Raw genomic sequence first — 26963 nt, forward strand, 5'->3', positions numbered from 1 at the left:
TTAAAACCAGACTTTGAAACCCTAACCCTAGATTAAACCATTACTTTGCAACCCTAACCCTAGTTTAAACACCTACTTTGAAACCCTAACCGTAGTTTAAACCCCTACTTTGAATCCCTAACCCTAGTTTAAACCCCTACTTTGAAACCCTAACCCTAGTTTAAACCCCTACTTTGAAACCCTAACTCTACGTTAAACCCCTACTTTGAAACCCTAACCCTAGTTTAAACCCCTACTTTGAATCCCTAACCCGAGTTTAAACCCCTACTTTGAAACCCTAACCCTAGTTTAAAACCCTACTTTGAAACCCTAACCCTAGTTTGAAACCCTAACCCTAGTTTGAAACCCTAACCTTCGTTTAAACCCCTACTTTGAAACCCTAACCCTCGTTTGAAACCCTACTTTGAAACCCTAACCCTAGTTTGAAACCCTACTTTGAAACAAACCCTAACCCTAGTTTAAACCCCCACTTTGAAACCCTAACCCTAGTTTAAACCCCCACTTTGAAACCCTAACCCTACTTTAAACCCTTACTTTGAAATCCTTACCCTAGTTTAAACCCCTACTTTGAATCCCTAACCCTAGTTTAAACCCCTACTTTGAAACCCTAATCCTAGTTTAAACCCCTACTTTGAAACCCAAACCCTAATTTAAACCCCTACTTTGAAACCCTAATCCTAGTTTAAACCCCTACTTTGAAACCCAAACGCTAGTTTAAAAACCTATTTTGAAACGCTAACCCTAGTTTGAAACCCCTACTTTAGAACCCTAACCCTAGGTTAAACCCCTACTTTGAAACCCTAACCTTAGTTTAAAATCCTACTTTGAAACCTTAACCTTAGTTTAAAACCCTACTTTAAACTCTAACCCTAGTTTAAACCCCTACTTTGAAACCCTAATCCTAGTTTAAACCCCTACTTTGAAACCCTAACCCTAGTTTAAAACCCTACTTTAAACTCTAACCCTAGTTTAAACCCCTAATTTGAAACCCTAACCCTAGTTTAAAACCCTACTTTGAAACCCTAACCCTAGTTTAAAACCCTACTTTAAACTCTAACCCTAGTTTAAACCCCTACTTTGAAACCCTAATCCTAGTTTAAACCCCTACTTTGAAACCCTAACCCTAGTTTAAACCCCTACTTTGAAACCCTAACCCTAGTTTAAACCCCTACTTTGAAACCCTAACCCTAATTTAAACCCCTACTTTGAAACCCTAACCCTAGTTTAACCCCTTACTTTGAAACCTTAACCCTAGTTTGAAACCCTAACCCTAATTTAAACCCCTACTTTAGAACCCTAACCCTAGGTTAAACCCCTACTTTGAAACCTTAACCCAAGTTTAAACCCCTACTTTGAAACCCTAACCCTAGTTTAAACCCCTACTTTGAAACCCTAATCCTAGTTTAAACCCCTACCTTGAAACCCTAACCCTAGTTTAAACCCCTACTTTGAAACCCTAACCCTAGTTTAAACCCCTTCTTTGAAACCCTAACCCTAGTTTGAATACCTAACCCTAATTTAAACCCCTACTTTAGAACCCTAACCCTAGGTTAAACCCTAACCTAACCCTAACCCTAGTTTAAAACCCTACTTTGAAACCCTAACCATAGTTTAAACCCCTACTTTGAAACCCTAACCTTAGTTTGAAACCCTACTTTGAAACCCTAACCCTAATTTAAACCCCTACTTTGAAACCCTAACCCTAATTTAAAGACCTACTTTGAAACCCTAACCCTAGTTTAAAACCCTATTCCTAATTTAAACACCTACTTTGAAACCCTAACCCTAGTTTAAAACCCTACTTTGAAACCCTAACCCTAGTTTAAAACCCTACTTTGAAACCTTAACTCTAGTTTGAAACCCTAACCCTAGTTTGAAACCCTAATCCTAGTTTAAACCCCTACTTTGAAACCCTAACCCTAGTTTAAACCCTTACTTTGAAACCCTAACCCTAGTTTAAAACCCTACTTTGAAACCCTAACCCTAGTTTAAACCCCTACTTTAAAACCCTAACCCTAGTTTAAAACCCTACTTTGAAACCCTAACCCTAGTTTAAACCCCTACTTTGAAAACCTAAACCTAGTTTAAAACCCTACTTTGAAACCCTAACCCTAGTTTAAAACCCTAATCCTAGTTTAAAACCCTACCCATAGTTTGAAAACCTAACCCTAGTTTAAACCCCTACTTTGAAACCCTAACCCTAGTTTAAACCCCTACTTTGAAACCCTAACCCGAGTTTAAACCCCTACTTTGAAACCCTAACCTGAGTTTAAACCCCTACTTTGAAACCCTAACCTGAGTTTAAACCCCTACTTTGAAACCCTAACCCGAGTTTAAACCCCTACTTTGAAACCCTTACCCTAGTTTAAACCCCTACTTTGAAACCCTAACCCTAGTTTAAACCCCTACTTTGAAACCCTAACCCTAGTTTGAAACCCTAACCCTAATTTAAACCCCTACTTTAGAACCCTAACCCTAGGTTAAACCCCTACTTTGAAACCCTAACCCTAGTTTAAAACCCTAACCCCAATTTAAACACCTACTTTGAAACCCTAACCCTAGTTTAAAACCCTACTTTGAAACCCAAACCCTAGTTTAAAACCCTACTTTGAAACCTTAACTCTAGTTTGAAACCCTAATCCTAGTTTAAACCCCTACTTTGAAACCCTAACCCTAGGTTAAACCCCTACTTTGAAACCCTAACCCTAGTTTGAAACCCTAATCCTAGTTTAAACCCTTACTTTGAAACCCTAACCCTAGTTTAAACCCTTACTTTGAAACCCTAACCCTAGTTTAAAACCCTACTTTGAAACCCTAAACCTAGTTTAAACCCCTACTTTGAAACCCTAAACCTAGTTTAAAACCCTACTTTGAAACCCTCACCCTAGTTTGAAACACTAACCCTAATTTAAACCCCTACTTTAGAACCCTAACCCTAGGTTAAACCCCTACTTTGAAACCCTAACCTAAGTTTAAAATCCTACTTTGAAACCTTAACCCTAGTTTAAACCCCTACTTTGAAACCCTAACCCTAGTTTAAACCCCTACTTTGAAACCCTAACCCTAGTTTAAACCCCTACTTTGAAACCCTAACCCTAGGTTAAACCCCTACTTTGAAACCCTAACCTTAGTTTAAAATCCTACTTTGAAACCTTAATCCTAGTTTAAACCCCTACTTTGAAACCCTAACCCTAGTTTAAAACCCTACCCCTAGTTTAAAACCCTACTTTGAAACCCTATTCCTAGTTTAAAACCAGACTTTGAAACCCTAACCCTAGATTAAACCATTACTTTGCAACCCTAACCCTAGTTTAAACACCTACTTTGAAACCCTAACCCGAGTTTAAACCCCTACTTTGAAACCCTTACCCTAGTTTAAACCCCTACTTTGAAACCCTAACCCTAGTTTAAACCCCTACTTTGAAACCCTAACCCTAGTTTGAAACACTAACCCTAATTTAAACCCCTACTTTAGAACCCTAACCCTAGGTTAAACCCCTACTTTGAAACCCTAACCTAAGTTTAAAATCCTACTTTGAAACCTTAACCCTAGTTTAAACCCCTACTTTGAAACCCTAACCCTAGTTTAAACCCCTACTTTGAAACCCTAACCCTAGTTTAAACCCCTACTTTGAAACCCTAACCCTAGGTTAAACCCCGACTTTGAAACCCTAACCTTAGTTTAAAATCCTACTTTGAAACCTTAATCCTAGTTTAAACCCCTACTTTGAAACTCTAACCCTAGTTTAAAACCCTACCCCTAGTTTAAAACCCTACTTTGAAACCCTATTCCTAGTTTAAAAGCCGACTTTGAAACCCTAACCCTAGATTAAACCATTACTTTGCAACCCTAACACTAGTTTAAACACCTACTTTGAAACCCTAACCGTAGTTTAAACCCCTACTTTGAATCCCTAACCCTAGTTTAAACCCCTACTTTGAAACCCTAACCCTAGTTTAAACCCCTACTTTGAAACCCTAACTCTACGTTAAACCCCTACTTTGAAACCCTAACCCTAGTTTAAACCCCTACTTTGAATCCCTAACCCGAGTTTAAACCCCTACTTTGAAACCCTAACCCTAGTTTAAAACCCTACTTTGAAACCCTAACCCTAGTTTGAAACCCTAACCCTAGTTTGAAACCCTAACCTTCGTTTAAACCCCTACTTTGAAACCCTAACCCTCGTTTGAAACCCTACTTTGAAACCCTAACCCTAGTTTGAAACCCTACTTTGAAACCCTAACCCTAGTTTAAACCCCCACTTTGAAACCCTAACCCTAGTTTAAACCCCCACTTTGAAACCCTAACCCTACTTTAAACCCCTACTTTGAAATCCTAACCCTAGTTTAAACCCCTACTTTGAATCCCTAACCCTAGTTTAAACCCCTACTTTGAAACCCTAATCCTAGTTTAAACCCCTACTTTGAAACCCAAACCCTAATTTAAACCCCTACTTTGAAACCCTAACCCTAGTTTAAACCCCTACTTTGAAACCCAAACGCTAGTTTAAAAACCTACTTTGAAACGCTAACCCTAGTTTGAAACCCCTACTTTAGAACCCTAACCCTAGGTTAAACCCCTACTTTAAACTCTAACCCTAGTTTAAACCCCTACTTTGAAACCCTAATCCTAGTTTAAACCCCTACTTTGAAACCCTAACCCTAGTTTAAAACCCTACTTTAAACTCTAACCCTAGTTTAAACCCCTACTTTGAAACCCTAATCCTAGTTTAAACCCCTACTTTGAAACCCTAACCCTAGTTTAAAACCCTACTTTAAACTCTAACCCTAGTTTAAACCCCTAATTTGAAACCCTAATCCTAGTTTAAACCCCTACTTTGAAACCCTAACCCTAGTTTAAAACCCTACTTTAAACTCTAACCCTAGTTTAAACCCCTACTTTGAAACCCTAATCCTAGTTTAAACCCCTACTTTGAAACCCTAACCCTAGTTTAAACCCCTACTTTGAAACCCTAACCCTAGTTTAAACCCCTACTTTGAAACCCTAACCCTAATTTAAACCCCTACTTTGAAACCCTAACCCTAGTTTAACCCCTTACTTTGAAACCTTAACCCTAGTTTGAAACCCTAACCCTAATTTAAACCCCTACTTTAGAACCCTAACCCTAGGTTAAACCCCTACTTTGAAACCCTAACCTTAGTTTAAAATCCTACTTTGAAACCTTAACCCTAGTTTAAACCCCTACTTTGAAACCCTAACCCTAGTTTAAACCCCTACTTTGAAACCCTAATCCTAGTTTAAACCCCTACCTTGAAACCCTAACCCTAGTTTAAACCCCTACTTTGAAACCCTAACCCTAGTTTAAACCCCTTCTTTGAAACCCTAACCCTAGTTTGAATACCTAACCCTAATTTAAACCCCTACTTTAGAACCCTAACCCTAGGTTAAACCCTAACCTAACCCTAACCCTAGTTTAAAACCCTACTTTGAAACCCTAACCATAGTTTAAACCCCTACCTTCAAACCCTAACCAGAGTTTAAACCCCTACTTTGCAACCCTAACACTAGTTTAAACCCCTACTTTGAAACCCTAACCCGAGTTTAAACCCCTACTTTGAAACCCTAACCTTAGTTTGAAACCCTACTTTGAAACCCTAACCCTAATTTAAACCCCTACTTTGAAACCCTAACCCTAATTTTAAAACCTACTTTGAAACCCTAACCCTAGTTTAAACCCCTACATTGAAACACTAACCCTAGTTTGAAACCCTAACCCTAGTTTGAAACCCTACTTTGAAACCCTAACCCTAGTTTGAAACCCTACTTTGAAACCCTAACCCTAGTTTAAACCCCTACTTTGAAACCCTAACCTTAGTTTGAAACCCTAACCCTAATTTAAAGACCTACTTTGAAACCCTAACCCTAGTTTAAAACCCTATTCCTAATTTAAACACCTACTTTGAAACCCTAACCCTAGTTTAAAACCCTACTTTGAAACCTTAACTCTAGTTTGAAACCCTAACCCTAGTTTGAAACCCCAATCCTAGTTTAAACCCCTACTTTGAAACCCTAACCCTAGTTTAAACCCTTACTTTGAAACCCTAACCCTAGTTTAAAACCCTACTTTGAAACCCTAACCCTAGTTTAAACCCCTACTTTAAAACCCTAACCCTAGTTTAAAACCCTACTTTGAAACCCTAACCCTAGTTTAAACCCCTACTTTGAAAACCTAAACCTAGTTTAAAACCCTACTTTGAAACCCTAACCCTAGTTTGAAACCCTAATCCTAGTTTAAAACCCTACCCCTAGTTTGAAAACCTAACCCTAGTTTAAACCCCTACTTTGAAACCCTAACCCTAGTTTAAACCCCTACTTTGAAACCCTAACCCGAGTTTAAACCCCTACTTTGAAACCCTAACCCTAGTTTAAAACCCTACTTTGAAACCTTAACTCTAGTTTGAAACCCTAACCCTAGTTTAAACCCCTACTTTGAAACCCTAACCCTAGTTTGAAACCCTAACCCTAATTTAAACCCCTACTTTAGAACCCTAACCCTAGGTTAAACCCCTACTTTGAAACCCTAACCCTAGTTTAAAACCCTAACCCTAATTTAAACACCTACTTTGAAACCCTAACCCTAGTTTAAAACCCTACTTTGAAACCCTAACCCTAGTTTAAAACCCTACTTTGAAACCTTAACTCTAGTTTGAAACCCTAATCCTAGTTTAAACCCCTACTTTGAAACCCTAACCCTAGGTTAAACCCCTACTTTGAAACCCTAACCCTACTTTAAAACCCTAACCCTAGTTTAAACCCCTACTTTGAAACCCTAAACCTAGTTTAAAACCCTACTTTGAAACCCTCACCCTAGTTTGAAACCCTACCCCTAGTTTGAAAACCTAACCCTAGTTTAAACCCCTACTTTGAAACCCTAACCTGAGTTTAAACCCCTACTTTGAAACCCTAACCCTAGTTTGAAACACTAACCCTAATTTAAACCCCTACTTTAGAACCCTAACCCTAGGTTAAACCCCTACTTTGAAACCCTAACCTAAGTTTAAAATCCTACTTTGAAACCTTAACCCTAGTTTAAACCCCTACTTTGAAACCCTAACCCTAGTTTAAACCCCTACTTTGAAACCCTAACCCTAGTTTAAACCCCTACTTTGAAACCCTAACCCTAGGTTAAACCCCTACTTTGAAACCCTAACCTTAGTTTAAAATCCTACTTTGAAACCTTAATCCTAGTTTAAACCCCTACTTTGAAACCCTAACCCTAGTTTAAAACCCTACCCCTAGTTTAAAACCCTACTTTGAAACCCTATTCCTAGTTTAAAACCAGACTTTGAAACCCTATCCCTAGATTAAACCATTACTTTGCAACCCTAACCCTAGTTTAAACACCTACTTTGAAACCCTAACCCGAGTTTAAACCCCTACTTTGAAACCCTTACCCTAGTTTAAACCCCTACTTTGAAACCCTAACCCTAGTTTAAACCCCTACTTTGAAACCCTAACCCTAGTTTGAAACACTAACCCTAATTTAAACCCCTACTTTAGAACCCTAACCCTAGGTTAAACCCCTACTTTGAAACCCTAACCTAAGTTTAAAATCCTACTTTGAAACCTTAACCCTAGTTTAAACCCCTACTTTGAAACCCTAACCCTAGTTTAAACCCCTACTTTGAAACCCTAACCCTAGGTTAAACCCCTACTTTGAAACCCTAACCTTAGTTTAAAATCCTACTTTGAAACCTTAATCCTAGTTTAAACCCCTACTTTGAAACCCTAACCCTAGTTTAAAACCCTACCCCTAGTTTAAAACCCTACTTTGAAACCCTATTCCTAGTTTAAAACCAGACTTTGAAACCCTAACCCTAGATTAAACCATTACTTTGCAACCCTAACCCTAGTTTAAACACCTACTTTGAAACCCTAACCGTAGTTTAAACCCCTACTTTGAATCCCTAACCCTAGTTTAAACCCCTACTTTGAAACCCTAACCCTAGTTTAAACCCCTACTTTGAAACCCTAACTCTACGTTAAACCCCTACTTTGAAACCCTAACCCTAGTTTAAACCCCTACTTTGAATCCCTAACCCGAGTTTAAACCCCTACTTTGAAACCCTAACCCTAGTTTAAAACCCTACTTTGAAACCCTAACCCTAGTTTGAAACCCTAACCCTAGTTTGAAACCCTAACCTTCGTTTAAACCCCTACTTTGAAACCCTAACCCTCGTTTGAAACCCTACTTTGAAACCCTAACCCTAGTTTGAAACCCTACTTTGAAACAAACCCTAACCCTAGTTTAAACCCCCACTTTGAAACCCTAACCCTAGTTTAAACCCCCACTTTGAAACCCTAACCCTACTTTAAACCCCTACTTTGAAATCCTAACCCTAGTTTAAACCCCTACTTTGAATCCCTAACCCTAGTTTAAACCCCTACTTTGAAACCCTAATCCTAGTTTAAACCCCTACTTTGAAACCCAAACCCTAATTTAAACCCCTACTTTGAAACCCTAATCCTAGTTTAAACCCCTACTTTGAAACCCAAACGCTAGTTTAAAAACCTATTTTGAAACGCTAACCCTAGTTTGAAACCCCTACTTTAGAACCCTAACCCTAGGTTAAACCCCTACTTTGAAACCCTAACCTTAGTTTAAAATCCTACTTTGAAACCTTAACCTTAGTTTAAAACCCTACTTTAAACTCTAACCCTAGTTTAAACCCCTACTTTGAAACCCTAATCCTAGTTTAAACCCCTACTTTGAAACCCTAACCCTAGTTTAAAACCCTACTTTAAACTCTAACCCTAGTTTAAACCCCTAATTTGAAACCCTAATCCTAGTTTAAACCCCTACTTTGAAACCCTAACCCTAGTTTAAAACCCTACTTTAAACTCTAACCCTAGTTTAAACCCCTACTTTGAAACCCTAATCCTAGTTTAAACCCCTACTTTGAAACCCTAACCCTAGTTTAAACCCCTACTTTGAAACCCTAACCCTAGTTTAAACCCCTACTTTGAAACCCTAACCCTAATTTAAACCCCTACTTTGAAACCCTAACCCTAGTTTAACCCCTTACTTTGAAACCTTAACCCTAGTTTGAAACCCTAACCCTAATTTAAACCCCTACTTTAGAACCCTAACCCTAGGTTAAACCCCTACTTTGAAACCCTAACCTTAGTTTAAAATCCTACTTTGAAACCTTAACCCTAGTTTAAACCCCTACTTTGAAACCCTAACCCTAGTTTAAACCCCTACTTTGAAACCCTAATCCTAGTTTAAACCCCTACCTTGAAACCGTAACCCTAGTTTAAACCCCTACTTTGAAACCCTAACCCTAGTTTAAACCCCTTCTTTGAAACCCTAACCCTAGTTTGAATACCTAACCCTAATTTAAACCCCTACTTTAGAACCCTAACCCTAGGTTAAACCCTAACCCTAGTTTAAAACCCTACTTTGAAACCCTAACCATAGTTTAAACCCCTACCTTCAAACCCTAACCAGAGTTTAAACCCCTACTTTGCAACCCTAACCCTAGTTTAAACCCCTACTTTGAAACCCTAACCCGAGTTTAAACCCCTACTTTGAAACCCTAACCTTAGTTTGAAACCCTACTTTGAAACCCTAACCCTAATTTAAACCCCTACTTTGAAACCCTAACCCTAATTTTAAAACCTACTTTGAAACCCTAACCCTAGTTTAAACCCCTACATTGAAACACTAACCCTAGTTTGAAACCCTACTTTGAAACCCTAACCCTAGTTTGAAACCCTACTTTGAAACCCTAACCCTAGTTTGAAACCCTACTTTGAAACCCTAACCCTAGTTTGAACCCCTACTTTGAAACCCTAACCTTAGTTTGAAACCCTAACCCTAATTTAAAGACCTACTTTGAAACCCTAACCCTAGTTTAAAACCCTATTCCTAATTTAAACCCCTACTTTAGAACCCTAACCCTAGGTTAAACCCCTACTTTGAAACCCTAACCTAAGTTTAAAATCCTACTTTGAAACCTTAACCCTAGTTTAAACCCCTACTTTGAAACCCTAACCCTAGTTTAAACCCCTACTTTGAAACCCTAACCCTAGTTTAAACCCCTACTTTGAAACCCTAACCCTAGGTTAAACCCCTACTTTGAAACCCTAACCTTAGTTTAAAATCCTACTTTGAAACCTTAATCCTAGTTTAAACCCCTACTTTGAAACCCTAACCCTAGTTTAAAACCCTACCCCTAGTTTAAAACCCTACTTTGAAACCCTATTCCTAGTTTAAAACCAGACTTTGAAACCCTAACCCTAGATTAAACCATTACTTTGCAACCCTAACCCTAGTTTAAACACCTACTTTGAAACCCTAACCGTAGTTTAAACCCCTACTTTGAATTCCTAACCCTAGTTTAAACCCCTACTTTGAAACCCTAACCCTAGTTTAAACCCCCACTTTGAAACCCTAACCCTAGTTTAAACCCCCACTTTGAAACCCTAACCCTAGTTTAAACCCCCACTTTGAAACCCTAACCCTAGTTTAAACCCCCACTTTGAAACCCTAACCCTAGTTTAAACCCCCACTTTGAAACCCTAACCCTAGTTTAAACCCCCACTTTGAAACCCTAACCCTAGTTTAAACCCCTACTTTGAAACCCTAACCCTAGTTTAAACCCCTACTTTGAAACCCTAACTCTAGTTTAAACCCCTACTTTGAAACCCTAACCCTAGTTTAAAATCCTACTTTGAAACCTTAATCCTAGTTTAAACCCCTACTTTGAAACCCTAACCCTAGTTTAAAACCCTACCCCTAGTTTAAAACCCTACTTTGAAACCCTATTCCTAGTTTAAAACCAGACTTTGAAACCCTAACCCTAGATTAAACCATTACTTTGCAACCCTAACCCTAGTTTAAACACCTACTTTGAAACCCTAACCGTAGTTTAAACCCCTACTTTGAATCCCTAACCCTAGTTTAAACCCCTACTTTGAAACCCTAACCCTAGTTTAAACCCCTACTTTGAAACCCTAACTCTACGTTAAACCCCTACTTTGAAACCCTAACCCTAGTTTAAACCCCTACTTTGAATCCCTAACCCGAGTTTAAACCCCTACTTTGAAACCCTAACCCTAGTTTAAAACCCTACTTTGAAACCCTAACCCTAGTTTGAAACCCTAACCCTAGTTTGAAACCCTAACCTTCGTTTAAACCCCTACTTTGAAACCCTAACCCTCGTTTGAAACCCTACTTTGAAACCCTAACCCTAGTTTGAAACCCTACTTTGAAACAAACCCTAACCCTAGTTTAAACCCCCACTTTGAAACCCTAACCCTAGTTTAAACCCCCACTTTGAAACCCTAACCCTACTTTAAACCCCTACTTTGAAATCCTTACCCTAGTTTAAACCCCTACTTTGAATCCCTAACCCTAGTTTAAACCCCTACTTTGAAACCCTAATCCTAGTTTAAACCCCTACTTTGAAACCCAAACCCTAATTTAAACCCCTACTTTGAAACCCTAATCCTAGTTTAAACCCCTACTTTGAAACCCAAACGCTAGTTTAAAAACCTATTTTGAAACGCTAACCCTAGTTTGAAACCCCTACTTTAGAACCCTAACCCTAGGTTAAACCCCTACTTTGAAACCCTAACCTTAGTTTAAAATCCTACTTTGAAACCTTAACCTTAGTTTAAAACCCTACTTTAAACTCTAACCCTAGTTTAAACCCCTACTTTGAAACCCTAATCCTAGTTTAAACCCCTACTTTGAAACCCTAACCCTAGTTTAAAACCCTACTTTAAACTCTAACCCTAGTTTAAACCCCTAATTTGAAACCCTAACCCTAGTTTAAAACCCTACTTTGAAACCCTAACCCTAGTTTAAAACCCTACTTTGAAACCCTAACCCTAGTTTAAAACCCTACTTTAAACTCTAACCCTAGTTTAAACCCCTACTTTGAAACCCTAATCCTAGTTTAAACCCCTACTTTGAAACCCTAACCCTAGTTTAAACCCCTACTTTGAAACCCTAACCCTAGTTTAAACCCCTACTTTGAAACCCTAACCCTAATTTAAACCCCTACTTTGAAACCCTAACCCTAGTTTAACCCCTTACTTTGAAACCTTAACCCTAGTTTGAAACCCTAACCCTAATTTAAACCCCTACTTTAGAACCCTAACCCTAGGTTAAACCCCTACTTTGAAACCTTAACCCTAGTTTAAACCCCTACTTTGAAACCCTAACCCTAGTTTAAACCCCTACTTTGAAACCCTAATCCTAGTTTAAACCCCTACCTTGAAACCCTAACCCTAGTTTAAACCCCTACTTTGAAACCCTAACCCTAGTTTAAACCCCTTCTTTGAAACCCTAACCCTAGTTTGAATACCTAACCCTAATTTAAACCCCTACTTTAGAACCCTAACCCTAGGTTAAACCCTAACCTAACCCTAACCCTAGTTTAAAACCCTACTTTGAAACCCTAACCATAGTTTAAACCCCTACCTTCAAACCCTAACCAGAGTTTAAACCCCTACTTTGCAACCCTAACCCTAGTTTAAACCCCTACTTTGAAACCCTAACCCGAGTTTAAACCCCTACTTTGAAACCCTAACCTTAGTTTGAAACCCTACTTTGAAACCCTAACCCTAATTTAAACCCCTACTTTGAAACCCTAACCCTAATTTTAAAACCTACTTTGAAACCCTAACCCTAGTTTAAACCCCTACATTGAAACACTAACCCTAGTTTGAAACCCTACTTTGAAACCCTAACCCTAGTTTGAAACCCTACTTTGAAACCCTAACCCTAGTTTGAAACCCTACTTTGAAACCCTAACCCTAGTTTAAACCCCTACTTTGAAACCCTAACCTTAGTTTGAAACCCTAACCCTAATTTAAAGACCTACTTTGAAACCCTAACCCTAGTTTAAAACCCTATTCCTAATTTAAACCCCTACTTTAGAACCCTAACCCTAGGTTAAACCCCTACTTTGAAACCCTAACCTAAGTTTAAAATCCTACTTTGAAACCTTAACCCTAGTTTAAACCCCTACTTTGAAACCCTAACCCTAGTTTAAACCCCTACTTTGAAACCCTAACCCTAGTTTAAACCCCTACTTTGAAACCCTAACCCTAGGTTAAACCCCTACTTTGAAACCCTAACCTTAGTTTAAAATCCTACTTTGAAACCTTAATCCTAGTTTAAACCCCTACTTTGAAACCCTAACCCTAGTTTAAAACCCTACCCCTAGTTTAAAACCCTACTTTGAAACCCTATTCCTAGTTTAAAACCAGACTTTGAAACCCTAACCCTAGATTAAACCATTACTTTGCAACCCTAACCCTAGTTTAAACACCTACTTTGAAACCCTAACCGTAGTTTAAACCCCTACTTTGAATTCCTAACCCTAGTTTAAACCCCTACTTTGAAACCCTAACCCTAGTTTAAACCCCCACTTTGAAACCCTAACCCTAGTTTAAACCCCCACTTTGAAACCCTAACCCTAGTTTAAACCCCCACTTTGAAACCCTAACCCTAGTTTAAACCCCCACTTTGAAACCCTAACCCTAGTTTAAACCCCCACTTTGAAACCCTAACCCTAGTTTAAACCCCCACTTTGAAACCCTAACCCTAGTTTAAACCCCTACTTTGAAACCCTAACCCTAGTTTAAACCCCTACTTTGAAACCCTAACTCTAGTTTAAACCCCTACTTTGAAACCCTAACCCTAGTTTAAAACCCTAACCCTAGTTTAAACCCCTACTTTGAAACCCTAACCTTAGTTTGAAACCCTAACCCTAATTTAAACACCTACTTTGAAACCCTAACCCTAGTTTAAATCCCTACTTTGAAACCCTAACCCTAGTTTAAACCCCTAATTGAAACTTTATCCCTAGTTTAAACCCCTACTTTGAAACCCTAACACTAGTTTAAATCCCTATTAACGTGATGTAGTTTAGGATGGGGGAAAACTTGTAAATCTCACTTATTTACATCAGACTAAAAATAATTGCCGTGCAACACTTACCTCAGACGAGATGAAATGGGACGAGACCGTCGTCGAGAACCTTCTAAAATAGTCTCATTCAAGCGTCTCTAATTGGCCACAGCACAGACAAGCAGAAAACGACCAATCAGGGAAAAGAGATAGGACAACACGAACTCCAACTATCAGCAAGAGGGGTCCGTCGTCTAGAACCTTCCAAAATCAAGCGAATGTCATTGGCCACAGCACAGACAGGGAAAAAAGCGGACCAATCAGGGTTAGGATTAGAAAAAACCGCGCGAGAGAAGACAACGCGAAGTCCCAACTATCACAAGATGGGTTGCAGCCCGATGGTGAGGTTGGAGCGCGCTGCATCCGAGGAGGAGTCCAGTTTAAGGGGGCAACTGCGCTGCGTGCAGCTGCAAGGTTCAATAATGCGGATTGTGTCATACAACACTCGCGGGTTGCGAGTAGGACATACTGCTACATACAGGACAGGCTGTCTGGTGGTGGATGCGCTGCTTGACCAATTGTATGTGTTTTTTGCACATCAACATAAAAAAATAAATACATATAAAAAGATAAAAATTGTAATTCAAACATCCACTTTTTTAACCACTAAAAAGAACCAACCATTGTCTAATTCATATCTTTGTTTTCAGTGTTAAGGGAGTGACACATATTTTAATTACTATGCATTTAAAAAAATCTGATTAATCTGTTATTTTAATTTTAGCAATTATCACCTGTCTAAATTATTCAACACAGACAAATCTTTACAAATGATGAAATGTTTCTACAAAATATCCAGTATTATATATTTTTTTATTGGCTACATTGTACATGTCACTGATTTTTTTTTAAAAGTATATTGAACATAAAACAATCTAGTTAAATGAACCTTCCAATTTGAATTTGTTGATTTACACCATTAACCCAATTTTATCAACATCTTACAAATTCCTTTTATATGTCTATGTGTGCCCTGAGGAAACTGTGGAGACAACATGCGCACAGTCACTGTTTGTGCATCTTGAAGAACTCATCAATATTATAAAAGAAAACATTTACTTTAGCAAAGGAAATGGACAATTTTTAGTATTAAATAATAAACCATAATCAGCAAAAAACACAGTAATAGTCACGCTACAAATTTGGAAAATAATCAAATAAAAACATTTTGTGACTGAAAAGTCCTGGCTGTACCTAATCAATTGGCCAAGATGGCCGCCGCCCCGGGTGGGCAGAGGGGAGAGAATCCTTGGTGTACCTAATTAATTGGCCAAGATGGCCGCCGCCCTGGGTGGGCGGAGTGGCGAGAATCCAGGGTGTACCTAATTAATTGACCAGAATCCTGGGTGTACCTAATCAATTGGCCAAGATAGTAGTAGTAGTAATAGTATTTGCAATAGTAGTAGTCGTATATAGGCCAAGCCTTGAGTACACCAAGAAAAAAAGGGGCTGAGTTGAGCTCAACAGTGAGAGATGATTGGCTGAGGCAGTTGCTATGCAAAAGTGACAGACCATTCACGCACACACATTTGATTTTAACTTGTTGCGAGACGTCACGCACCCACATTCCATTGATTTTGTATAGGATTACGCTCACCTCAAACAAAAGCCTCTCACGACTTAACGGTTGAAGATGCAGATTCCAGAAATGGCTCGTTAGAACGGCAAGGGTTTGGGGTACGCGAGCATGTTCTCAGTTTTTTTAATCGGATGAAAAATGACCAAATGAGAGCAGGTTAAAAACTTATGATTGATCGAAAACGAAAAGGGAAAAACGGAGAAAATAACATTGAAAAGAGATCGAAATAGTCCGACTTCTCCTCGCTTAAAGTGAAAATAAAGGTACTAAATGACACCTTAGCCAAATAAAACTTAGTTTTTCAGAAAGCAGAGGCTTGTGGCTACAAAATGTGCCAATTTGATGTCTAGTGAGCAAAGATTGTGGCCATGGTGACGAGTTGAAGTGAAACTTTTGGAAATATATTTTTTGGTTCCCGTCACTGAAGCCTTAATTAGTCACACTCTAAATAGGCGACTTTCACCCCTTTGCTCACTGTTTTTGAACCCGCACAGGGGGGAGAACTTTCATTCCTTAAGTTTTTAAGAGTTTTTTGGTAATAGCGTCGCCATGGTAACTGGGAATTCCCTTGCGGAAAAATCGGTGGAAGATTAAAAAAAATAATAAAAAGAAGAAGAATAATACTAGAAAAATTTCCGCGGAAATTTTGAATGGGCCTGCTGACTCTTGCAAGGTGGAAAGATGCATGCTCTGAACTGTTTGCCAAATGTTGGTGTACTTTACCTCTCAATTTGTGTCAGCAGGAATAGAGTTCAGGACAATTTGTAATAACTGCAGTTATTACATGTGTAATGGCTTCCCTTATGTCTTGATTGACATTTTAGTCATATCAAAAGGGAATCAGTTTAATTTCTTGCTTATAGTGTAAGTGATTAACTAAAATATAAAATGCAATATACTGTATCATGGAGCAAATACAGTATGAATGCAGTGTTTAAATTTGACATTGCATATTAAAAGGCATGTTGGTGCTGATCAATATTGCAAGAATATTACTCCAAAGTACATGTAAAACGGCTCTTAAAAGAGCCGTTTTGGGTCTTTGTTACACAGCATCTTCATCTTTTCCTGAGCACACAAAGGAACAAGTTGTTAGAAAATAGGCAGCAAAACTGAACAGTTAAAACTTAATCTAAATACTCATCCAATACACATGTGACGGTTTTTCAGTGAGGAATCCTGTAGAATAAATCATTTTGGTCTACGTTTGCGGGATCCCTTTTTTCATCTTTTCTCTCCACCAGTTGTACCGGACATAACAACCTTGATATCCTTGGCCATGTCAAGTAGCGCCCCTTGCTGCGCTCCATCCACCTGTATTGCATGTGAAAATGAAAAATGAGTGTTCAATGTTTGCCTAGATCAATTCAGTAATCAATCATCACTTACCCTCGCAGTTCATCCCTTACCATCGCAGTACCTCACTGACACCAACACTTTTCATTGTGTTGTAGTCACAATCACAATAAGGACAAACAAAACATTCAAGTCCAAATGCACGATGTCCTGCTAACAGAAAAGCACACTGATTAAAAGTACCGTCATACAACACTGCTCAAAATAAGGGAGCGCTTAAATGGCATATCCCATGTCTTAAATTCAATTTAAAGCTCAATACGTTTAGAACTAACTAAATGATTGGCCGCTCTGATTTTGAGTGTAGTTCTGTTATGACACCAATTTTGAACGAGCAAAGGATTTAACTTTTCAGCCTTTACAATTTAAAGTACAGTATCCCCCTCTTTTGAGCAGTGGTATGAAAGGCTCAATAACATTTGCAAAGGCGCACTTGTGAAAATGGTGCCCTTGCGATCGACAATGAGCTGACACAAGAAGTTAACACACAGTAGACCGGACTGTGGTAACTGTAATAAGTGTGCAGAACGCCTGATTGAACACAACAATCTGGGCGACATATGTAAATGTGATCAATCAGTGTCTGCTTTCCAGTTGTGGCCTGGGTGATCAGCTGTGAAAAGCCTCTGGACTGAAACAAGTCCAGAATGGATTTCTTTCCCTTTGAAAGCAAATCCTCATTAAAGTCTCCGCAAACAACAATAGGCTGGCAGTCCATCACGGCCAAGGCATCCAAGAGACTTCCAAGGTTTGGAAGAAAGGTGCCAAGACTCAGGTTGGGTGGCCTGTAGACCGTAGCTATCAAAGCCTGGACGGGAGCGTCAACCCTGATGACAGCAAATTCCAGGTCAACCACATTCCGAATAAACCGACGGGGCTCCGCTCGAAGACAATCGCGATAATAGACTGCGACTCCGCCACCCTTTTTTTGGGCCATGTCCAGTCTATTTGAATACGAAACTTGTCTGTTGCGCACAAAAGTGCTGCATCCCTCCAGTTGCAAGGGAGGGGGGGAAGAAGGATCTGCGATTGGCTGGCAACCAGTTCAGGGTGTACCCCGCCTACTGCCCGAAGCCAGCTGGGATAGGCTCCAGCAACCCCCCGCGACCCTTGTGAGGACAAGCGGTACAGAAAATGGATGGATGGATGGATGGGGAAGAAGGATCCAGACAAATGAGTTTCAGTGAGGCAAAGGACATCTGCCAGCCTCAACTCATGATGAGACTTTAAGTCGTCAATATGAGATGGAAGCCCCTCGGTGTTGTGATGAACAATGGTCAAGGTGGGAAAAGCAGTTTGCGGCATTTTGGAAAAGTACAACAATGGTCTTGTACTTCGGAAAGAAGCGCGCGTCATACTGTCCATTGCCGTCGTGACGTTGGGATTGGCGTAGATTTTGGATTCGTCAAAGTCTATGACCCTCAATCCCTGAAGTGACGTCGTGCGGCTTAGGGCAACATAGGCCATTCCAGGTTCAAACACACGCTTAAGAGACACCACTGCAGAGGTCATCGTCATGCCTTGCACTTTGTGAGCCGTGCATCCAAAGGCAAGCTTCATGGGGAATTGCCGCCTGACCACGCCTTTTATGCCCAGGTTTTCCTCCGACCTTTCGATATAGACCAAGTCATCCGTTGGCCCCAGAATTTTCTTGCGCAATTTCTGGCCCGCTTCGGGATTGTCTAGCCTCAGTCCGAGCAAGGTCACTTTCTCCGCCGATCCCTTTGGGGCGCTTTGAACAATGTTGCCTATTGTGCCAAAGGTCCCGTTCACCAATCCGTCCTCGACATCCAAATTCCGAAGAAGCATAACCCGTGCTCCTACACCAGGTTGAAGGGTATCCGGTAGATCCCTTCTCGACCCCATGATCACAGTGACCATCGCCCCCGACCGTGGGCTCTTCCTGTAGTCCTCTGCGGGAATATTGACCACAGTCAATTTGAGAGCATGCAGCTGCTGCATTGTGCCTATCCACCTCTTTATTGGTGGCAAAGATATGCAGAGTATCCGCAGGGAGGTCTCGCGCATCCGTGACAGCCGTGGTGAGTAACGCCCTGTCACCATCGCCGAGCGGATCAGCCTTCCCCTTCTCCCTGATCCTGTTCAAAAGCGACGACGTCTTTTTGCCGCATGATTTGAGTAAGCTTGACCATCTGAAAATCTGTCCAGAGGTCAAGAAGATCGTTGTCAGAAACGCAGAGGGGTTTGGACCTTCCGAGGGGTGGCAGTTGGTAGAAGTCCCCAACTGCAAGAACGGAGATACCCCCAAATGGTCTGTTGTTGCTCTTGATTTGCTGAAATCTCCGGTGGACATAGGCAAAGAGTTCCTTGGAGACCATGGAGATCTCGTCGATGATCAAAATTTCCACGTTGCAAAGGGTTGCTCTCAATGCGTCCAACGTATTCCCCAGCGCCTGGTAAGGAGGCTTTAGAGTCCTGGGGAGTTTCAAGTGGGAATGAAAAGTTTTCCCTGAGATGTTGTAAGCCGCCGTGCCAGTAAACGACGTCAGCAGCACAGCAGGCTTGGCCATATCCGCTTCGTCGCGGAACCTGGGAAGCTGATGGAGAATCTTACTGGCCTCCTGGTAAATGCACTTGATGACATGCGATTTACCACAGCCAGCTCCTCCGGAGATCAAATAAAAGAAGGGCTCGAGGAGACGATCCGAAACGCGTTTCAAACACCACTCGCGCACAGCGTAGAAGACGGACGCTTGCGTTTCATTGAGACTGCGGTACATGTTCCTCACAAATTCGGCGCTCAACTTTGGCGCCTCAAACGCCGGCAAGACCGCGCCGCTACCAGGAGCGTCCTGGTAGGCCGGAACCTCATCTTGCGGGTCTTCCTGTAACGGATTAGATTCGCGTTCGGCGGCACACTCCAAACGCTCTGCCTCTACCTCCGGCGCAAAAGTGCTCCACGCGTTGAGAACCGCACGAAGCTCTTTCAATTTTTCGAAGGCATTGTCCACGGTCTTTCCCCGTCCTTCGTACCGCCCCCGATTGCGGTCGACGATAGCCCGCACCCGACCGAACTTTGAATCCCCGGCACCGTAGAACTCCTCGTACGTTTTGAGGTTTTCAGACCTGAGCTCGGCGTCGTCTCTGTGGGGGAGGTACAATTTAAGATGGGTCCTGTAATACTTCTCAGCATACTTTTTGATTGAGAAGCGAGTGAATCTGATGACGGCATCTTTTCCAATCCGCTTCTGGATGAATCCCTTGCCGTGTGAGAGGGGAATGACATTCTTGCCCTCAGTCTGCTGACCGTAGACGACTCGGTATTCGGATGCAAATTCGGCGAGACACATCCGCTCAAACATTGCCGTTCTAGGTCTTGCCACATATTTGTCTGGCAGACCAGACATCCACACGTTGTCTGCGTCCGGATGCATGGTCCTCAGTCTACTCATGGGTAGACTCAATTTCACGCCATCCTCAGCAGTCTGGATGAAAACTACGCTGCGCGAGCACTTCTTCAGAGGGAGACTGCATGTCCGCGCCACCGCTTCTTGAGCGCTCACCTCTCTGTGCTTGGAATACGCCGCCATTATTTTCCTCATCTCGTCCTTTTTGTCGACAAGAGGCTTTGTCTTCAAGTTTTTGACGACAGACGTGAGGAACTCGTACATCTCGTGCTCCGGTTTGGAAATGTACGACATCATGTACATGAGACCCGCGACGTCATCGAGCACGTACTGAATATCCATGTTGGCGTTCCATGCCCGCAGCAGATGTGGGTTGTAAGCATTGATCCAGCTTTCCGTTGGAGCACGCTTCAACATGACAACCATTCCGGAGGTCAGATTAATGACGCTGTCCTTGTAGCTGTCCATTGTCAAATTGGCCTTTTTGAGAAGCTCCGGCAAGTCCTGCGGGACATCCGCGTCCATGAGGATCTCTCTGATGCGTTTGAGTTCTTCTTTAGCCTCCCTTTGTTTTTCGGTGAGGCGAGCCGATTTGGCCGCCTGCTTCCTATGCTGGCCTTCCACACTCTTGTCCGTTGGGACGTCTTCAGTCTCCGTCTGGAATGGCAACGTGATGGTGGTTTGGTCCGTCGGCAGTTTGGGGTACCCAAATCTGCAAGAAACGTTTCCTTTCCGACAAGACTTTGTGTGGTTTTTGCTGTGTGCCTGAACGCTGGTGACAATGTCGTGCAGTTCAGGGTCCTCAATCGGGTCTGGTATTTTGCAAGTGATGTACTTGTCGATGAAGTCAATGGCTTCTTGACAACATCTGGGGTCGGGTTCTTCGATGACTGGCGCACCCTTAATCCAGAGCAGCATGTGAGCGTGCGGACTTCCCCTGGCTTGAAATTCCACACGATAGAAGTGGTCTTCTACCGGACCGAGGGGCTGTGCAGGAGACAGGATGAATGCCATAAGAGCATCCATCCTTTTCTCAAAAAGGCGCATCACTGTGACCGGATTGCTGCGGATCGCATTTGGCATTCCAGTCGAGATGGGAAAAGTCCCCTTGTTCGCCTTGCTGCGCTTTGACTATTTCGATTACTTCGGGCCATCTCATTTCCGCAGCAGAAAAGGTAAGGAAGAATGTGGGCTTGCCCAACTGCCTGGTCATTGCATGGAGGTCCCTAAGGGCACCCTCCCAAAAAGCCGGCGTGCCTCTCAAGGGCTGCGTGAAGCGCATCGCATGCTCTCTTTGGATGAGCTTCTCCAGTTCGTCTTTGTCCTGAAGCATCCGGTTTGAAATCTTCTTCCCATCCCAAGTGAGGGCTGTCCCCTTGCGGGCCTGAATGACATGCTGTTGGTGGCCAGATGCGTTTCTGTCACAAACTGCGCAAAGAAAAGGTAACTTTGATCTTTGGCAAATCGAGTGTCAACGGAGAATAACCTTGCATTGAAATACAAACTGGGTGACAGCTTAATTTCTCTCGCCTCATCGAGTGAATTCTGTCCTGTTGGGAACTGAACGGGAAAGGCCATGGCTTCGAGGTTTGGCACGGCAAAAAATCCCACCGGCTTGTTTCCTTGGGCAGGAGCGATGCTAAATATGCCGTCCCCATATGACAGCTTTTCCTGCGCGATGTCAGGAGGCTGCATACAGGTGTCGAGTGTCAAGCCCGGCCTGAGCTCCTCTTTGCTCTCTTGGGGAGTCTGTTGCTCTTTGTTTGCGGGGGTGTCGCTGCTCTCTGGCTGTGCATCGGCTTCAGGGATGTCCTCTTCTCCTACCCCCTCGTCTTCCTCTTCTTGGAGACTTTCAAACTGAGCGCTTTCATCTATCGATACAGTTTTGTATTCTGCATGAATGCGTTTCAGTGTCCTCAGCGCCGCCAAGACATTTGTCATGTTGACAGTGTAAAAATGCTGGTAACCTTTGTACACAATGAGGCGCTTCAGCTTCACCTGGAGAAGCTGGGCCTCACTGCGCGGCCTTGGGAGGGAGTTCACTACGGCTTCCATCTCTGATGGAACGCACACCACAGAACCGTGTACGGCCCTTTGCCGTCCTTTGGGCAACGCAACAATCTTTGCAAAAGGGATGATTTTTGCAATTAGCTGTAGTTCAAGTACATTTAATTCCGACAGCTCTTCGGGAATGGGCGCCAGTGCCAAGTTATTTGCCACCGCCTGGGGTGGCATGCCACCTCTGAACAGATGGTTGTCACAGGTATGACAAATCCACTCCTGCATCCGTTCTTGAGGAACGGTACATGGGGCGGGGCAACTACAAGTGTGAACAAACTGGCCTGTCAAGCACGCAAACGCCACATCAACATCTTTGGTGTATCTGGCTCGTTTGCAATGCTTTACTTGATTGGGGAAAAGCGCACGGTGGCACACTGTGCAGATATACGTCGGCCCATGCCGAACCCTTTCCCGGAAAGAAGCGATGGTGGCTCCCACAATACCGATCACAATTTGTATCGCTTTAGTTGGGGAATCACCTAATTCAATTAGTAGCTCTTCATTTGCCTTTGATATGGTTGTAGTAGAATCCCGATGCGTGTTAATGGAACTGCCGTCAATATGAAAAGAGACTGGCACAAACTCATAGGTTGCAAACCGGCCATGTCCTTCAAAAAGCTGACGCAAATGCTCAACCAAGCCACACAAGTGAGAAAAAGTCAACATAATTGCAGTTCCGTTTGGGTGTGGCAAGCCCACTTCAGATCTGGAATGTGAATCAAATAACCCAAAGTATCCTGATCTGTCACGGAATACTGCAAAACACTCTGGATTCACAATCAAGAAAGCAAGAGTGACATTTTGTGAAAAGCACTCAAGCTGAGCTCCAAGAGACAATCCCAAGTCTCTTTTGGTATGACCGTCATCTATGACATATCCAACGCTGAGCTCATGCATCTGTACATTATAGACATTGGTGTCCGTCATGACTTGTTTTGGCATCTCCTCGACAGTCAAGTGATCATTCCCAAAGTTATGGTCCAAAATCAATTGCTGTTTAGCACCCACGTAAAGAGAGTCCCCGTGTTCAAGCACTCTGTCAAGTTCAAGCGAATTAAACTGCAACCCCTCAGCGTGGAAGGCCAAGAAAGTGAGAGCCATACAAGTACACTGGTGGTTGCGAGAAAAACTTGAGTACCTTTCATCCATCTGTGAATGTGTGGCCCTCACGGATAGCGTGCGTTGAGGAAGTCCCACAGCAGGATCCTGAAATGATTGAAACCATTTTAATTATCTTAAATTCTAACTAATATAATTTTAAACATTTCATATGTTAATGGTTAATGTTGTGACTATAAAAAAGTTACCTCAGTCCCAGGACGACGGGGGGATGATGGTCTGGAAGGAACCTCCGCAAGGGCTGGCCTTTCCTCTGGCTGAAACGACAAGCAAACAATAATTCTTTAACACACAGCACTTGAGTGAAGAGTCACTAATTTCTGTTTGTGATTTTAAGTAAGACTTCTCAGGGCTGATAAGAATGCAATGCAAACCTGGTGCTCTCTCCGTGTGCTCTTATGGGCTGGCCGCTGTCGTCTGTGCCCTGCGGTGGATGTCTAACAAGAAAGAGCAAAGAAAAAAAAAAAGAGAAATATATATATATATATATATATATTTTTGCTTTTACTGCGAAGCATTGTTACTACAAGAATGGACAATTAACTATACTTTTTTTTTTGTCATGAAGATAGATATGTAAACATAACGGGCAAACAAAATAGGAAAACTGAAATACCTTCTTATCCTTTGGATCCTGGGCAGTCCTCAGGGCTCGAAAGATGAGCTGGAGACAGCTTGTCCATCGCCTCCAACATAGGTGGGCTGAACCAGAGAGGGTTCAATGGGATGTTGCACTGTAAAAAACACAACAAAATAGAAATAGAGAAATAGAATTTTAACATGTGCCATGGTAAAAGGCTGAATGAATCCATGATCACCATCACAAACCTGGAGAGTGCCCATCCACCCAGTGGGCCCACAGGTGACCTCAGAGTCCACAACCGAGCTGCTCTGAAATGACTAGTGACATTATTGCAACACACACATTCATAAAATTTAAGGTTTTCAAAAACATGTTAGGTTTTCAAAAACATGTTAGGCTTGCGTTTACCTCCTTGGCCTTCCCGACGAGTGTCCAGTCAAAAGGGTTGGAAGGCTGAGGCGCAGTGACCTCACCCTTAACAACCACTTTTGGTCTGAACACTCGAGCTGGTGGCGAACGCTGAGGAGCAGCCGGTGCAGTCCTCTCCATCCGCAGGTTGACGGCAGCCCACAGCAACCGCGCAAGCACCGGCATCCCATCGCTGTCACTGAGGTGTACCTTCCAGACATGATCAGAAAAAATATTATACATCTACAAACATACTTTTGATAGGAGGAGCACTAATAAAAATGTTTGTTTGTTTTTCACAGCAACTAATGTACTTACCCCGTCTCTACACCACAAGTGAAGATGTGACAGCGGGAAGTGGCCAGCAACAGATAGGTAGCGAATACCTACAGTAACAAAGGAAAAAACATTATTAGCTCAAGAGCCCAGGACAAACTGTTACAAAAGAAAAAAAAAAGTAGTAATTGAAAAAAGGAAAAAAGTAATTAAAAAAAAAATAGACACAAATGAAGGTTGTTAATTTGTTATAAAGGCAGAGTTTATTATAAAACATACCGTGTTGTCCTGGTTCAGTGCTGGAATGACCAGTTTGTGCCTCCGCCCAGTCACAGCTGAAACTGGCCATTCCCGAACTCTGTGGCGCCAGCCAGTGCCTCTGCCTAAAATGATGCACACACAGAAAACCATGTCAAGTCTCAACTTCAATTGCTGACAATGCACAGTACAAGTACATGTTCCACTTTGAGTGTATATGAACCTGCAAAATATTGGAATTGTTTAAAATAATCGATTGTAAAACTGCTGCAAAAGCAATTAAAATTATGACTGACCTGGTACCAGAGCCTTGGCACCAACAGGGGACACCTAAAACATAAAGCATAGACATTACACAATTGTAGGCATGTGCAGTCTGTCAAGGAGGGGAAGCTTGAGGACCCAAATGCGGGAAGACAGGGCGAGGAGGCAGAGGCTCAATCAAAAAGGGGATTTTAATTTCTATAAAACAAAAGGCGAGATCTAAATTGCACGGAAAAACATAACATGGAGAAAACAAGGCAAAAACGGGCGGCATCACAGGGGGAAATACAACAATGACCCGACACAGACAGGGGAGACAGCAGACTAAATACACATACTAACGACCCAACAAGACACACCTGGGGCAAGACATAAGTGGCTGAGGGCACTGATTGGATCACACGAGGAAGGGCAGGATCACACTTAAACAAGACCAAGGGAGACACACAAGGAAAACAGAACCCAAAACATGACAGAACCCCTCCCTCAAGGGACGGCTCCCAGACGTCCCTAACACAAAAAGGTCCAAAAACAGGGCGGGCGGAGGGGGGCCCGGAGGCGGGAACCTGGCACACCCATCAAGGCCAGTCCGGGGGGCGTCCCGGACGCCAGACGAGGGGAGCCCGGCGGCGCCAGTCCGGAGGGCGCCCCGGACACCACACTGGAGCAAAGAGCGACCACAACGTGCGCCGCCAGACAGGGAGAAGACGGCAGTGGGACGTGCACCTCCTTGGCACGGGGTCTTGGGGCTGCCTTGGCACGGGGTCTTGGGGCTGCCTTGGCACAGGGTCTTGGGGCTGCCTTGGCACAGGGTCTTGGGGCTGCCTTGGCACAGGGTCTTGGGGCTGCCTTGGCACAGGGTCTTGGGGCTGCCTTGACGTGGCTCGGGACTTGGAACTGCGGCGGCAGACGTGGCTCGGGACTTGGAACTGCGGCGGCAGACGTGGCTCGGGACTTGGAACTGCGGCGGCAGACGTGGCTCGGGACTTGGAACTGCGGCGGCAGACGTGGCTCGGGACTTGGAACTGCGGCGGCAGACGTGGCTCGGGACTTGGAACTGCGGCGGCAGACGTGGCTCGGGACTTGGAACTGCGGCGGCAGACGTGGCTCGGGACTTGGAACTGCGGCGGCAGACGTGGCTCGGGACTTGGAACTGCGGCGGCAGACGTGGCTCGGGACTTGGAACTGCGGCGGCAGACGTGGCTCGGGACTTGGAACTGCGGCGGCAGACGTGGCTCGGGACTTGGAACTGCGGCGGCAGACGTGGCTCGGGACTTGGAACTGCGGCGGCAGACGTGGCTCGGGACTTGGAACTGCGGCGGCAGACGTGGCTCGGGACTTGGAACTGCGGCGGCAGACGTGGCTCGGGACTTGGAACTGCGGCGGCAGACGTGGCTCGGGACTTGGAACTGCGGCGGCAGACGTGGCTCGGGACTTGGAACTGCGGCGGCAGACGTGGCTCGGGACTTGGAACTGCGGCGGCAGACGTGGCTCGGGACTTGGAACTGCGGCGGCAGACGTGGCTCGGGACTTGGAACTGCGGCGGCAGACGTGGCTCGGGACTTGGAACTGCGGCGGCAGACGTGGCTCGGGACTTGGAACTGCGGCGGCAGACGTGGCTCGGGACTTGGAACTGCGGCGGCAGACGTGGCTCGGGACTTGGAACTGCGGCGGCAGACGTGGCTCGGGACTTGGAACTGCGGCGGCAGACGTGGCTCGGGACTTGGAACTGCGGCGGCAGA

General features: G+C 43.2%; 1 protein-coding gene across 1 annotated transcript in view; it reads right to left on the reverse strand.

Moving 5' to 3' along the window:
- The window catches only part of LOC147155417 (uncharacterized), a 171393-nt gene that overhangs the window by 140724 nt on the left and 3706 nt on the right, over positions 1 to 26963 (reverse strand). The window lies entirely within an intron of this gene.

The sequence above is a fragment of the Leptonotus elevatus genome, chromosome 22, assembly GCF_054856555.1.
Source record: "Leptonotus elevatus isolate MCC_2025b chromosome 22, RoL_Lele_1.0, whole genome shotgun sequence".
In the NCBI taxonomy this organism is placed as follows: domain Eukaryota; kingdom Metazoa; phylum Chordata; class Actinopteri; order Syngnathiformes; family Syngnathidae; genus Leptonotus; species Leptonotus elevatus.